We start from the raw sequence: 12,402 nt of genomic DNA on the forward strand, positions 1-12,402 counted from the left end.
AATCAGACCACTGTGGGCCATGGGGATAAGTGTATGAGGCCAGATCTGGGTTAGCTTCAGGGTTAGCTCTCAGCCTCTCCATAAATTCCTGGAAGTATGCATTTGTTGGTCAGGCTGAGTGCTCCTTTTTCTGTTGTGATTTGAGTACACGCCAGGTTCAGCCACTCGTTTAGACCAAAGAGCTCATGGGAAACTTGCAGGCATCCCTGAACCTGCAGACTTCATGGGCATCCTGACCACATGCGCTGCTTCTGCCCAGCCGTGGTAGTATCAACACGGTAACAGGAGACAATTCTGGACTGGTAGCAAGAGACCTGGCTTCAAGTCATGACTCTGCTACCATGTATCTGTGTGACCTTAAACTCTCTGGGTCAATTTCCTGTCTATAAAATGAAGGAATTGAGCCAGAAGATGGCCAAGGTCAGACTCCTTTTCACTGGGGCAGTATATGATTGATAGCGCATTGAAAATTGTTATAAAGTGATTTATATAGATATTGTCTCTGCCAATGCTCTATGTAGTTAGAAATGTGACTTTCAGAAACAATTTTTCAAAAACTACCTTTTATTAATTAAAACGGGAAAGAAGAAAAGAGCCTAATGTTTATTCTATGTCTACCATGCACCCAGCATTTTCTTGGGTACTTATTCTTTGATGAGTTCATCTAATTCTTCTAAAAACCCAGGAAAATTCCTGTCCGAGTTAGAAGACCCTGGAAAATTCTCATTCCAGATAAGCAGCCAGACTTAGAGGGTAAAATCACTTGCCTAAGTTCACAGAGCTAGTAAATGACAGAATTAGGGCTCAAGTTCAGGTTTCGTGATTCTAAATCCAGTGCTGTTGATAGCTCAAATTCTCCTATAATCCTGCAGGTGGAGAAGGCCCTTCCTGTAAATTAACCGGCCGGTCCACTTCAGTGGATAACACCGCATAAGAAACTATTTGCCCTTCATTTCATGCTTTCCTTCAGGGTCCTCCATAAGGCTTACAGAAGCAGCTCAGTGTCTGACTGAGTTACCAAATGAATGTCTCTGTTCCCTTTCTGCTCACACTAACTCTTCTTTCTTAAAGAGAAAAAATTAAGATAAAGCATAGCTAAGTATTCAGGCAAAATTAATGCTGCGTTTTTAAGCATGTCAATGCCAGTAAAAATCTCCAGTTTAAAATCCCAAGGCTAACATAGCTGAGCCCATTGTACTAGCAGAGGAAAGGAATTAATACCATACACGCTCATGGAAAATTTTAAGTATTTACTAGGACATTGGATTCTAGTAGCACAGCAAGTCATGACTTTACATTTTCTGCTTTCTGTGTGCTTAAAATGCCGACTGTGAGACTGCATTAATTTTAGCCATCATTCTCTCTCATTTGATGAAACATTTTCAAAAAATGAAGCATCACTATAAAGATATGAAAAATTAAAAAGAAATATATAAAGGTGTTACTGGCTCAATTAGCTTTCACAAAAGATGAGGAAATAGCTTGAAATGACTCTGAGGTCACACAGTAGGGACTTTAAGTTGTCAAACCCCAGTTCACACTTGGAACCTGGCAAACATTTAAACAGCGCGTCTGTGAACCACCTAGCCATTCTTTTGAGTAATAGAAATGCTTCACGTGTAACCTGCTCTGGCAGAGGAGTCAGCTGGGCAGAGGTGCTGTTCACCGCAACACCAATGCCAAGTGTTTTCAAGTGGTGCGGAGGAGGCACTGATAGTATTTTCCAGGCTCAGCTGTCTTCTTGGCCTCCGACATTCTATCATTAGTGTTCTATTTTCTCTCACCTCCCACCACTACCACCATCATTTCCATTTCTTCTAGCTTAGAAAGTGTTGCTTTAATATTAATATCTAGACAGGTCAATCCAAGAGGCTAACAGTCCTTGCCAGTCCTGATCCCAAATAAACGTATCTATATCTGTCTATCTATCATCTATCTATCTATCTTGATTGTAAACAGTCATTTAAGACTGGGTCTCTGAGATATTTCAGGTATTTTATTTCCTGTTTTGTTCTCTTAATTTCTCTGGTTTGTTTTCAGTACAGATTCAGGTACGGCCAATAGATAAAGTAGTTACAGTATCTCTGGCTTCTGAGAGTAATTGCTTTAATGAGGGGTCTGATGAGGTTCTGCTGGTCCCCAGGAAACACAGCAGAAGAGACTGTGTTTATAATTGACTCTAATCCGCTTTAATCTTCTACCTTAACCTCACCAAGAATTAAGTGATTGATTTTTTGGTCTCTTGAAAGAAAATAAAGACCTCCTGGGATGAAACTTGGCAGCTGCCCAAAGACAAAGAGACAAATAAGGGCTGGCCTCATTTGTATTAGGGCGAAGAACTGTCTTGATCTAATCAGGCACTTGCCCTCCTACGTCTCCACAGAATCCCAGTTTTTGGTTCCTAATTGAGCACTAGCATGATCCTGGGTCAGAGGTTACACAGGATTTCATAACTATTTCTTTACCTCGATGCCAGATACCCATAAGACACAACATGGCAAATAATGGTGTAGGCAAAGGCTATTCTTTGGCATTCTGTTTCCTCTAAGGATCATCCTTACTCCCCGGTCCCCAAGTGCAAGGCCTGTGCTTCCCAATTTGCTGCAGGCATGACCCTTTTTCTCCTCACCCCACTCAGGAAGGCTGCAGCATATAGTCTCCCACTAACGAAGTTCCATTCTCCCCTATATATTGGTGTTAGCTAGTACAACAATGAGCTGTTGGGATAAAGAGGAACTAAATTTTAAATTGGATATTATTTACACAAGGTCTTGTTTTTTTTAATCTACCAGTAAAATTGGGGCCAAGATTATGAGGCAATGGGAATGGAGAACGTTATTTAAGTACTGAGGGAAAGTTGACCTTCCTTTCCTTACCACTCTTCTCCAACCCTCCTGTTCTCCCCATTCTTCAGCCACCTCTACGGTTTCCATTTCTCCCTATCTCTCCCACAGTCAGCAAATTTGGTGGTCTTCTCTCTTCCCTTTGTACTTGGGCCTCTCAACTTCCTGACATCACCACCTTGCCAAGCTGCAACGTCCTGTCACACATTCTCCCCTCCTGCTCCCTGACACCAAGTATTATTGATTCCACTCCAAAGGTAACCCGTCATCTTCAAACAGTCTCACCCCTGCCCACGAATCCTTTTCTTTATTTCTTTTGCCCTCCTGTCACCATCCTCCCTGTCGATAGTGCAAAACTCCCTGCTCCACTTTCCTCAAGGCTCCTTTCTCACCAATTTTCAGCAGATAACCCACCTTCTCTTCTACTGACATACAAAATTGGGGGCTGAGATCTGAATTTCTTTAACTTTCTTGCTCTTCACATTCCAATTTACCACAATTTTTCTTATCCTCCCTGTCAAAACAGAAGCAGTTCCCTTTTTCTTCGGAGTCTAATCACTCCTCGGTGCTCGGGATCTCAGCCCTCTTCATCTTCTACCAGATGCTTTCTTGTGAATTTGTCCCCCTTTCTCGAATTATTAGTCTCTTCCTCTTCACTCTCTGCTTCTCCTCAGCCTAAAATCAAGGCTATGTTACCAAAAGTCCTATCTTAAAAATATGCAGTGCTTCCCCCTCCTGCTACATCTAACTATCCTTTTTTCCTCAAAAGAATCCTCTACTCTCTCTGTCTCCCCACTTGAAGTCCAGCCTCTGTGTGCTCTATTCCTCCACCACTGCCTACTTGAACTTACTAGTGAGAAACAGAGTGGGGACAGTAGACAGAGAAGGAAAGAAGAAAGGAAACAGAACTTCAGGAAGACTAATATTATGAAGTGGAAGGTCAAATGGACTACAAGGAAGACGGAGAAGGGCCGGCCACAGAAGTGTGTATGGGGATGAGGATGGGAGCAGAAGAGCACTTCCCTGGATCTGCCCATAGACGTCAGAACAAGTTTCCCAGGAGCCCCAGCCTCTGAGCAAGGGGAGTCAGGATACGTAAGAGCCAATGTTCTATTCTAGCCAGGTGAACTCTTAACCCAGTCACTTCATGGCGAGTTGCTGGGACAGAGCAGTGGAGTCCCAGTGCCTCAGGTACAGGGCTGACCTTGGTCCTCCTGTGAGATGCTGCTGGGCAGAGGCCTCAGTCAGCTGCTGATGCTCAATCCTGGATAGAGCTAACAGAGGATGAAGGCATTTTCTGGTTAGATAGTGTGGTGTCCCCACACCTCTTCCCATCCACTCATCCACCCTTACCTTCTAGCCCCAAGGACTTCACTTTTAACCAAGCATTACTAATTTCCAGGTTTTGTTTTGATTTAAATTTGTCTACTCTTTTCTCAGTGCCAGATGATGTCTTTTTTATTTGAATTAAAGGGAAATGGTCTTGGTCTTTGACCTATCAGCAAACTTCAGGACCTATCTTCAAACTTACATTTATACGAAGAAAAGCCACACCAAGTCTTGAGTATAATTCAAAGAGAAGAGAATGCTTATTGTTTTGTCACAGTGAGGCCTTGAGTCAGACAAATACAGTTTATGTCAGAAAATATTAAAGGACCAACTCTACAACATGTGGATTTGGGGGCATATGTCACATTTGATATGGGAAAGAGAGAAATATCGCACAATTGGGTATAAAGGAAAGGTCAGAGGCAAGTGTACTCAATAACAACCTCAAAGGAATGAGAGAGGAGACCAGTGCAGAAAGAACCCTTGAGTCTTTCTTAGCCAAAAGAAAAGAAAGCTCCTCACTCAGGTAGACAGTACTGAACCTGAGTAAATGTCATCAGTGAGAATATTCATCTTTGTGTTCCCACTTTCTTTTATAACATCATTATTCTAGGCAAGGATTGCTCCTGCCTGGTTTCCACTGAGCCTGCAAACATCACCAACACATAAACACTAACTTGCTTAGGGAACTCCACTGCCAGCAGAACCCAGGGAAATTGTGTCATCCATTTAAGATGTCTCACATCCCAGACACCCTGTTATCCCAGGCCATTGCTGGCTCCCTTGAAAGCAATAAGCAGACAATACAGGAAGCAGTCACGAAATCCAATAACTAAACCCAATATGAGATTGTGGCCCCAATCTAATAAGAATAGATTCATTTTGCTTTATTCCCACTTTGTCACCTGCTTTGTGGAGAAAGTGAAACACGATAAATCAGAACATTATGGTCACCTCTGAGTACATATTGACCCATCACTCCCTGAACCTTTATGCCAGGCATTTGGAATCATGTAAATTTGTGGACACTGTGTTTCTCAGCAATCTTTTCCTTTCTATCACAGTGTTAGAACCTTCCTCTACTGAGGAAGCTTAAAAGATTTCCTCAGGGTTAGCTTAAAAGACTTGATTGTTGAATGATCTGGGGCTCATTTAAATTCACAAATGATTTTGATGGAAATGTAGACATTCATCTGATCTAGATTAAATAGCCTAGAACCAACACCACTTCAGAAAGCAATGGGGCAGCTGCATTGCCTAACTTCCCTGGGACTTCCATGGAACCTACAGTTTTAACAAAAGTTAAGTGTGTTTTGAGCAAAATTGCTAAGAAGGCAAAAGAATAGAGAATCTGAGATCCCTGTCTCTTCCAGTTTAGTTGTTTTTTTTTAAGTAGATAAATTTATTGATTCAATTTTGAATGTCTTTTATTTTGTCTCTATGCTCTAACCAGCACATCTGTTCATTGGGTGGCTGTTTACCTTAGGTTTTTGTGTAAAACCTAGCAAGATCCTCCCATTAATCCAATCACTACAGCAGGCTATAATTAATTTACTGTATCATTGATTTTTTAAGGATCAGAGAAAAAGCCTCCTTAATAGGGAGGAAAAGCATTAAGGGATTGCAGGCTTCATCTGCCAGAACTAAGATATTCATCCATATAATTTATTGTAATTTTCTATGTTTTGTATAATCTATCATCTTCTGTATATTTCATGGATATCTTATACTTGACAGGCCAAGCAGACCACTATAATGTCAAGATCTCTAAAAGTCATTTAGTGATGACCGTTAAACTAGCCTTGAATCAATGAACTAGAAGGCCATTTTCATTTGTGTGATCCTTAGCAGTTTACTAGTTTACTAAAAGGGAAACGCAAGCCCAGGCAAGCTAATGACCTATTTGTCCAACTTCACTGAACTGGGGAAGAGCTATATCAGAAAACTGTCTTCCTTTTCTTGACTCCTCTCCTTTGCATCTTATTTCTATTAACATTATTGTGGCTTCCTTAACTATACTGTGGGCCAGACTCCATACCAAGTGCTTCACAATGCCGTCTCATTGAATCCTCACAGCAACATGGGGGGATAGGTATTGTCATTATCCTCATTTTATATGTAAGAAAACTGAGGCTCAAAGAAGTTACTTGACCGATGTCCTTTAACTAACAGCTAGGGAATCCCAGATTTTAAACTAAAGTTTGTTTCAATTCACACCCTAAGTTCCTAACCATATCTTATACATAACATTGCCTAGAAAGATGACATTGAATTGTTCTCTTGTGAGTTTCTCATTTCCCCAACGTCTCTCTTAAGGCAAAATGTGATTTTCTAAGTTGATTATGCTCTGAGCTCAAACCCTTGTCTGGAAATCAGTCTCTTAGGCCAGCTTTTGCTCCATACATCATGTCTATGTTAGGGATTCAAAACATAGCCGGGAACTTTAGTGAATGATGGATGGCACTAACCAGAGCACAGATCACTTTCCTTCAGCTCTTCTGAATCTGCAGTTGACACAAGTGGAGAAAAAGAAATTCAACTTGTTTTCATCAAGGAAAGAATTAAGCAATAAATGCAAACTAACGTTTTGGCAAAAAATTATTGTTATCATTATGAAACAACAATGAAAATCATACAATGCACTTCATGTTAATAATAGCTAATTTTTCAGTGGGCTTACTTTGGTGCCAGGTACTTTACATGTCATCAATCTTCCCACCCACACTATTTTACAAATGATAGGACACAGTGGCTCAGAGAGGTTAAGCATCTTGTTTAAGGTCACAGTGCTGGAAAATGGAAGAGCCAAGAACTGAAGTAGATCTGACCAATCATAGGGTCTGTGTTGTACACTTGATTGCCCCAATTTAATACAGGTCTTTTGCTTTATATTTGTATACAAGTTTACACGTGGTTTTCATACATGGTTTCAGATTCTAACATGGAAAATCACTTCCCAGTGGAAAAGTTTCTGATACATTTCTACCAAATACTTCCTCTAGGAGTGTACACAAGAAGTTTCTGGAGGCCAGGCTTGATGCAACTTAGTCTGCCCAGACAGTGGTCAGGATTAGGAAATCACGCTCTTTGAATGGTTGGCTGATGGTGGTGTACACCACTGGAGAGGAAAAATATTGCTTCTATTTTTAAAATTTTTCATCCTTCTCTCTCTGTGTATTAAACTTCTTACCTAATGTTTCAAGTTGCAGAGATGATAATAGAGTAGAGAGCCCACACAATGGAGGGTAAGGACTTCTTTTGCCCCAGCTCTCCTCTGATAATCCAAATGGCTCTTCCAGCCCATTGGGAGGATGGTTCTCCAAAAAGATTCCCTCTGAGCTATGTAGAATGTCTATGGTTTATGTCATGTCAGGGAGTCTTAGGTAAGGGTCCCTGGGAAACAGACACTGTTGAGATTTGCCTAAAGAAGGTTTATTGGGGACTGCTTTTGGAAACAACACTACAAGGGAGTGAGGGAAACAAGATGGGGCAGAAGGAGAAATTGACTTGTAATAAATTTGCCACAGAAGCCTCAGGCCATCCCCCAGGGGAGCTCTGGAGCTGGGATGACCCTTCAAAGTTGTCCAGAATTGAGGCAAGGGGCCAGGCCTTTGCACCTCCTCCTCATTAGCCTCTCCTTACATGTGGGCTGTTTCCAGGCAGGCAACTCTATTCAGATGGAAATTCTTGGAGAGTGACTCAGCTATGAGCCGTTGGAAGGCAACACTCCCAGCAGCAAGGGAAATGAGCACTTCAGTCGTGCATGGGGGAGTTGGTGAGCACACCACAGTATCTACTCCAATTTTCTCCGTGCTGATAGCGAGCTTGATTTCCTGAGGTGATTTGCATCATCATATCTTTAGTGGTTTGAATGGTCACCCCCAAAAAGAGATGTGTGAGTCCTAACCCCTAGTACCTGTAAATGCCACCTAGTTTGAAAAGAGTCTTTCCAAATGTAATTAAATAGAGATCTGGAAATGAGATCATTGGCCCTAAATCCAATGACTAATATCCCTATAAGAAACAGAAGAGGAGATGACACAGGGAGAGGAGGAGAAGGCCATGAGAAGACTAAAGCAGGTTGGAGTGACACTGACAGATCCCAGAAGCTGAATAGCCAACGAGCAGATTGTCTCCCAGAGCCTCCAGAGGGAGAGCGATCTGCTGACCCCTTGATTTTGGGTTTCTTGTCTCCATAATTGTGAGAGAATAAATTTCTGTTGTTTCAAGCCACCAAGTTTGTGGTAATTTGTTACGGCAGCCCTAGGAAACTAATACAATATGTTACACCGTTATAAGAAATTACGTTTTTAAACCCATTGTCTCCAATATTTTTGTCCAATGGATTTGGTGCAATCACGACCACAACATGTCAGGACCCAGGACTGCATGGACACTCACCGCTCACCATCATATGGTGGTGTAGAACATTTTGATAGATATTCATGAAAAAGAGTCTTAGTTCCGAGCGTATAGCTGGGTCTTCTATTCACTTGGAAACTGGTCAATTTCTGTTTTTCTTATTCTCAAGTATTCATTTCCCCCAAGTAAGTCATGGAAATATTTTCCTGGCCTGTGGTAGTTCATGCCCAGTTTTAGGCTTCATTCCCAGATTATAAAGGTAAAGAATCAGTGGGAAAAATCCAAGGGTTTTCCTCAATGAGGGTTTCAAGTTGATGCCTACGCTCACTCTTTTCCTTTCAAGGTAACCTGGGTCTTACTGGGAATGTTGAGACTTAATGAAAAGAGAAAGTCTGTTAAATGTAACCCTTGGTCTCCCCAGGGAGTGCTCTTGACATACAGGAGGTGACAGAGATGATGGAACTGAAGGGTGCTGATCCTTTGCCTGTCTTTAAAAGCAGGAACTAAATGCTATTCCACAGTGGTGAGGGTCTCAAAGAATGTCTTAGTCACTCTATATGCAGAACATGAAGACAGGCTCTCCTGATTTCAACTATTTCCTTCCATGAGATCCGAGATCCTCTTGCAGGCATTGCCAATAGGGGGAGCTCTTTCCCATGATAGGACGTATCTCATAATGCCTATGACTGAAAGAAGGAAATCTTTTTAAGCCCTTCTTGGAGAAGGAAAAAGATCCTCTACTGGCTCTCACCCATCACTCTGCTGCACATTCTCTGTCTGGTGGTTTCTGAGGTGCCCCCTCACTAGTGGGTTGGGCACTCAACAGTGACACCTGCTCTAGTACCGGTGGACCAGCAAAGAAAGCCTGCAGCCTTTCCTGTCAGGACAACTGAGGACCACACAGCTGGTATGCTGGATATTACTTGTTTGTCCCTCTGGATCCATCATGTTGATCATCCTGAGAGGCTGAGCTGTGTGGACTATATAAAAGAGCTCCCTTGACCTCTGGTTCAGCAGGTCCTCTATTTTAGAGGGAGGAAGAAGAGTGAGGTTGAGATACTTATATCCCCAGCTCCCTACTGGAAGAGTTTCCATGACTTGACTGCATTTCTGTCCTGACGGCCACAATTCCTGTCAAGGGGCTCTTTCCCTACAGCTACTCTCTGTGGTGACCCTCTCCCATTTTCCCTCAGAATGGAATGGCTTCCCACTGTTGCTAGCCCCGAGAACTATGCCATCCCTGTTGTTTCCCCTACATCCTATCACACCTTTATAAATAAACCCTATATTAAACTCTATTCACTTATCACTTTTGAGCTTGCCTTCTGTTTTCAGCTGGGATGAGATTGCCTTACCAACTATGGAGTAATGCAGCATTCAGGGAGCAATAACTTCAGTGAATGCTAAGCCACTAGTGGTAGCAAAAGTTGCATGTGACTTCTCTGATGTTTTTTCATATGATGTGCTTCTATGTAAGAAACCTAGATTTTATCATATTCATTTCCCCACAGTTATAGCATAATACCCTATAGCTCTCTGCCCATTAGAGAATAAGTCTTGACATTGGTAGAGGTAGGATTGTCACTCATTTCTATTGTAAGTACTGTTACTGAATTCCATGGCTCACGGCACAAGGATTTCTTTATTTTCTAGTGTTGACTTGAGCATTTGGCAAGTCAGCCATGAAAATCTTTAAATTTATATTCACTTCATCAAGGTACATATGGTCTGCTCTCTTATGAACTGCTAATTTTCTTAGTCTCACGTACTTCCCAGTGGACCTAAAGGTCATAATTGGTGGTGGATTCAAAGGGAGTCCTTGAACCTCTCATACTTACAGTGGTCACCCCTCTCCTTGATCGTGCTGAAATGACATCAGCCAAGAGGAGAGGTCCTTTATCTTTGTCTCTGTAGATCAATCCTAGTATCTGACATATAGTTGGAACTCAATATTTGTTGAGAAGCTCATCAGAATGAAAGATACATCTTATTTTTAGGACTATTTGACTAGTTTATTTCAAGTTTGCAAGACATTGTGAGATGAGCATGCTATATTGTTCCCATTGAGGGAAATGGTATTACTCAGTCAAGAGAGTTTCACCAAAAAATATTCATATAGTATCTATTTTGTGCCCAATACTATTCTGGGGCCTAGGGATAGAGCTGTGAGTAAGGAGACAGCCTTAGCATGCACTCCTTCCAGAAGCACAGCCTGAGATAACAGCTTGCTTACAGTTACTTTGGGATATTATCCTCTGGAACAGGAAAGGAGGACTGAAAAGAGTAAAGCAGAGAAGGAGGGAAAGCCAATCCAAGGCTGCATTCTTAAGCAGCTGACACCATGGATAAAGGTGACTGGGTCCCTCTGGGTGCCCTCTGAGGAGCTGTGTAGAGTGCACCGCAGAATCATCAAGTCAGAAGAGGAGGGATTTATGCACCAGCTCCTGCTCTGCGTTGTGCACATGCTGCCCCGTGGGGTGTTAACTCTCTCGCTCTTTCAGAGTTGTGCATGTGTCAGAATGGACATGGCACTATGTCTCTGCCCCAGGGATGCCCAGGTCAGGGCGAGGCCTTCAGGGCAGCTGAGGAGAAGTGCTTTCAGGTTGTCCATGTGAGCAGCTGGCTGCCTCCACAACACCTGGAGTAAAAATGTGGGTGGAGACATGGTGTTTGGTGAAGCCTAAGGGGTGACTAATACCCAAGTCTCCATCCTCACAGAACTTACATTCTAATGGAAAGTGACAATATACCAAAAGAAAATAAGCAACCTAACTTCTCATAGTGATAAGCACCATGAAGGAAACACAGTTGCTATTGTGACAGAGACCCAGGTGGGGCTCCCTTAGTTACAGGAAAGGCCTCGCAGAGCACAGATCATTGGAACAACCCCAGGATGAGAGAATCCAGTCATGTAACAAGGCTGCAGAAGAGTTTTCTATGCAGAGAAAACAGCAAATGCAGAGACCCCGGGGGTTAACGAACATGGAGAGCCCAAGGGAAAGAAAGGAAAGAGGGAGCAAGACTGTGATGAGTTGAGGGAGTGTCGGGTTGGGGAGGCAGGCCAGAGCTAGGGGCTGGCCAGGTCATGTAGGTCATGTGGTAAAGTGTTGAGTTCCTCTCAAGCATGAGTATGTCCTGAGATGTCTGAAAAGACGACCTTGACATTTACAGAACTGGCATCTGAGGTTTGCACCTCTGTCGGGTGTAACTGACAGGGTCTCTGATACATTGTTCTGTGCAATTTTATGTCATAGAGGCACCCTTTGGGTTACGTGTTCTGTGAGGCTGGTCTGTGGGATGAATCACTCTGCTGGGGTGTGAGCCTAGTTGACAACTCAGCACCCCCATTCCAGCCTGGTTTTCTTGACCTTTAGTCGTAGTCATGGAAATAGCAACACTAGTGACATGATTAATCTCTGTTTCTGTGCAGAAAAAAAAAATGGCCCAAAGTAAACCCAAACCCTTGGGTTCAATATTTATGGTATAAATAACTCTGTGACTTCAGGTTCATCATCTCCCTTCACTGGGCACCAGATTCCTCATTTATAAAATAAGGGGGTTGATTCTTCTGAAGTTCTGTGGTTCTGTAACTATGGTTAGAGGGTGAAACTGATACAAATACTCCTTATTCCAAGTAGATTCTGTTTCAAAAGCAATAAGGCATGATTTTATTTTAGAAAGAAAAAAGAAAGTTTTTCTAACTTTCTCAAAAGTGACAAGGCATGGTACTGTTTTAGGAAAAAACAGCTCTGAGGATCTTCCATGTGCTTCAGAGGACTTTCCATGCAGTGCTTTTCGTTGTTCATTTGTTTGCATCATCATCTAGTTCTTCTAGAAATGTGACCTTCCCAGCGGGGTGCTGGGTAAT

Source organism: Equus asinus, chromosome 5 (genome assembly GCF_041296235.1).
Source record: "Equus asinus isolate D_3611 breed Donkey chromosome 5, EquAss-T2T_v2, whole genome shotgun sequence".
Classification (NCBI taxonomy): domain Eukaryota; kingdom Metazoa; phylum Chordata; class Mammalia; order Perissodactyla; family Equidae; genus Equus; species Equus asinus.